Genomic DNA, 4518 nt, shown 5'->3' on the forward strand with positions numbered 1-4518 from the left:
TAACTTGTTTGGTGAGGGCGTGGGGAACATCATGGGACATACACCGGTGAACGGGCTTGGTGATTTGACCTCTGGTCAGTCAGGAACATCGATGTCAATCGGCTACAGCGCGGCTATCCACGACAGCGACAACCGTAGCGACGTAGATCGGGCTTTGGCCAGGGCTAGAGCTTGGCTAGAGATTTAGTATGATGATAAAACAGTAGTAAGTGAGGATAAGAAGGGGTCCTCACCTTATTTTGATGGTCAAGGAAGGAGAATTCCAAATTCAATTAAACATTAGAAAGGCATAATTGCCATATGTATATATACAAATATATGCAAAAAAAAAGAGACATGAGCATTTGATAGCATGAATAAAGAAATTGATAAAACTCATATCGTCTAAGCATTTAACACGACAATCTACATGTGGTAGGAAATAACTAGCAACACAGCTAAGTTAAAGATTATTTCTTAGTTGCTCCCGAATGACCACTGGTTGGATTAACAACCTTTCAAGTCACAAAGTGTGACGCTAAGATCATCGACTAATTGTGACAGTGGCAATATGTTAAATACTAGGTTTTAAGCCCTTCAATAAATGGCAAGATAATTAGCAATATCATGATAAAATCCTATTCTAATTGAGATATTCAAAATAACCCTAATTAAGATAATATGCTATAAAGATAAACATCATTTATCTAGGCAAGCCATGTATCAACAGATATAAAGTCAGCTTAATTCTACGATTAACCAAAAGTGTCACGTAGCCTCCCATAGCCATAATCATTGTCCATATAATCACTACTACAGGTATACAATTACTTTCAATAAACACTAATCTTATAGTCCATCCGATTGCAAATATAAGTCGTTTTAGACTTATGCACAAGGATTAAGAAAGTAGATCAAATGACCTTGTTACCATTTATTTATTCTGTATTGGAAAAGATAACTCATTAATTTGTGAGAGTAGTAACATTTATTAAACAAAGGCAAGACGGAAACAAAAGAGAAAAAAATGTATACAAATTCAAGAATAACTTATATTTAGAGAATAGCGTTAAACATAGCAAGTCTATCTCTATACATGGAAGGGTATCCCCTAATCATGAAGCTGCGTCTCCTACCTTACTGTGTATCCATTGATCACGGTTGCAACACTTTCCTTTGTACATCTTCTATATATATGAAAGCCTATGACCCATAGAGGTCATCCAGCGCCATACAATCTAACATGGTAACAGAGCCAAGGTTTTTTCGTTGAAGAATGTCTACCCCATCTTCTTCCTCCTCCTCCTCCTCCTCCCCCTCCACCATTTCCAACACGACCTCATCTTCCATGGCGACAGTCTTTGCCCCAATTCCCATCCACCACACCGTTACAATTCGTCTCACCAAGAACAATTTCATCATATGGCGCGCCCAGCTCCTCCCCCATCTGCGGAGTACGAAGCTTATGGGCTATCTTGATGGATCCATCGCCGCACCCGCCAAGCCGGTCGTCTCTTCGACTGCTGCTGGTGCTGACCTGGTCCCAAACCCGCCTTATGACCGGTGGTATGATCAGGATCAACAGGTCCTTAGTGGCCTTCTCTCCTTCATCTCTGAGGAGGTCCTCCCCGATGTGGTCGCTGCTACCACGTCCAAGGAGGCATGGGACATGCTGCAGCGGATGTACTCCTCTGCCACTTGCGCCTGTACGGCTCAGATTCGTGTGGAGCTTGCCACGACCAAGAAGCGAGATCTCTCTGCTGCAGATTATTTTCGCAAGATCAAAGGGCTAGCCACCGAGCTGGCCGCCGCGGGTTCCGCCATGCGCGATGATGAGGTGATCGCGTATCTTCTCGCCGGTCTCGACCCTGAATATGATCCCTTTGTCACCTCGATGACAACCAAGAGTGAACCACTCACGCTTGATGATGTGTTTGCACATCTGATGGAGTTTGAAGCCCGTCAACTACAACATCAGGCCGACCTGTAGCTGCATCAAGGATCCTCGACCAATTATGCTGGTTGTGGTGGTCAGCAAAGGAACCGCAAGCGTGGGGACCGTGGTCGTGGTCGCCCTGCGTATACTCAGGGTGGTGCACCCTCTCGCTCTTCTGATGGCCGCGACGCTCGCCGCGGTAATTCTTCTCGTCCTCCATGCCAGATATGCGGCAAGATGGGTCATACCGCCGTCAAGTGTTGGTATAGGATGGACGACTCCTATCAAGATGAGCCTCCCTCTGCAGCTATGGCGGCTACCTCCTCCTACAAGATTGATCCCAATTGGTACAGTGACACAGGCACCACGGACCATATCACAAGTGATCTCGACCATCTTGTTGTTCGTGAACGCTATCATGGAGGCGAACAAGTCCACGTCGGCAACGGCGCAGGTTTGCAGATTATGCATGTTGGTCATTCTTCAATTAATACTGCTACTCGCCCTCTTGCATTGCGTAATATTTTACATGTGCCTAATATTTCTAAGCATCTCCTCTCCGTTTATAAATTTTCTCGTGATAACAATGTCTTCTTTGAGTTTCATCCATGGCATTTTTCTATTAAGGATCGAACGTCGAGGAGAAGCCTTCTGGAAGGGTGGTGTGAGTCTGGCCTCTATCCTATCAAGCCGGCTGATCTAGTCGATGTCAAGCATGCCCTTGTGAGCAGTTCCGTTAGTCATGCCCAATGGCACGCCCGGCTTGGCCATCCTTCATCCCAAATAGTTCAGTCAATTTTGCATCTCAATAATATTTCGTGTGCTAGAGAGTCATCTTTGCCAGTCTGTAATGCGTGTCGAGTAGCCAAGAGTCACCAATTACCATACACTAGTTCTATTCATCGGTCTACTTCTCCTTTGGAGTTAATTTTCTCTGATGTATGGGGCCCTGCACCCCAATCCGTTGGGGGTTTTAAATATTACATCAGCTTCATCGATGATTTTAGTAAATTTTCTTGGATCTATTTGATGCATGATCGTACAGAAGCCCCCCGTATATTTTTGCAGTTCCAGGCGCATGTTGAGCATCTCCTGGATGCTAAGATTAAATGTGTCCAGTCCAATTGGGGTGGTGAATACTAGAAAATTCATAATACATTTTTTCGTTCTCTTGGCATAGCTCACCGTGTTTCGTATCCTCACACACATCAACAAAACGGTTCTGCTGAACGCAAGCACCGTCATATTGTTGAAACTGGCCTTGCTCTTCTCGCTCACGTCGCCATGCCTCTTAAATTCTGGGATGAAGCATTTCTTACAGCCACATACCTCATCAATCGCCTTCCTACTCGTGTTATCGACAACAAGTGCCCTTTGGAACGTCTCTTTAATACACCGCCTAATTACTCATTATTAAAGGTTTTTGGGTGTGCCTGTTGGCCTCATCTTCACCCCTATAACAAACAAAAACTCTCCTTTCGTTCCAAAGAATGTGTTTTCCTAGGCTACAGTTTGTTACATAAGGGGTACAAGTGCCTTGACACTGATTCCGGCCGTGTCTATATCTCTAGAGACGTTATCTTTGATGAGCATGTTTTTCCATTCACTAGGAATCCCCCTGGTCCTTCCCAAACCTTGCAATCAAATCCCACCAGTCCTGATTTGAGCATCTTGCATTTGGGAAATAGCAGTACTAATTTGGATTGTGATCATATGCATACATCTATGCCTGCTAATTTTTTGGATGCAGAAAATCCGGCAAATCTGTCCCAGGAATCTGCTCCGAACTTGCCGCCGCTGTCGACCGCGTCCTTACTGCGTGAATCAGCTTCGGGATCACCACCAGTACCTGCCATAACTGCTGCCCCGGGTGCCCCGCTCTCCGATCATGTGCCCGCGTCGCCTGGACCTTGTCCTGATTCGCTGGGCCGTCATCATGGGGCTCGGTCCCCTGCCTTGCCTTGGGATGCGGATCCCTTGGTCAGGTCCTTGCCTGCTGATAGCCCAGGCACCGCGGATTCTTTGGCGCTGTCAGGTACTGCTGCCTAATCAGGTGTTGTGGCCAATGCACCTCCCGCTCATCCGTACGGTACACGGCTACGGAATAATATCAGGCAACCCAAAGTCCGTACCGATGGAACGGTCACATATTCTGTGGTTCGGTCTCCTGTCTCCGAGCCTACTTCTCATGTTGCCGCTGTGGAGCATCCCCTCTGGCGTCAGGCTATGGATGATGAATTTCAGGCCCTCCTCAAGAATAACACATGGCACTTAATTCCTCCTCGTGCTGGCCTTAATGTTATTGATTGCAAATGGGTTTTCAAACTCAAGCAAAAGCCAAATGGGTCCATTGATCGCTACAAAGCACGCTTGGTTGCTAAAGGATTCAAGCAACAGTATAGGGTTGATTATGATGATACTTTTAGTCCAATTGTCAAGCCTACTACTATTCGACTATTATTGTCTCTCGCTATTTCTCGTGGTTGGGCTATTCGACAGATTGATATTCAGAATGCTTTTCTACATGGTGTTCTTCACGAGGATGTTTATATGAAGCAACCCCCTGGTTTTGTGGATTCCCAACATCCTGATTATCTTTGCAA

The 4518-nt window shown here is 45.7% G+C and overlaps 1 non-coding gene across 1 annotated transcript; it reads left to right on the forward strand.

Moving 5' to 3' along the window:
* The first annotated feature begins 1798 nt into the window (after positions 1-1798).
* On the forward strand, positions 1799-1938 carry LOC133913896 (small nucleolar RNA Z247). Its single transcript, XR_009909133.1, has one exon. It is a non-coding gene; the product is annotated as a small nucleolar RNA Z247 (small nucleolar RNA).
* Positions 1939-4518: the final 2580 nt, after the last annotated feature.

The sequence above is a fragment of the Phragmites australis genome, chromosome 3 (genome assembly GCF_958298935.1).
Source record: "Phragmites australis chromosome 3, lpPhrAust1.1, whole genome shotgun sequence".
Taxonomy (NCBI): domain Eukaryota; kingdom Viridiplantae; phylum Streptophyta; class Magnoliopsida; order Poales; family Poaceae; genus Phragmites; species Phragmites australis.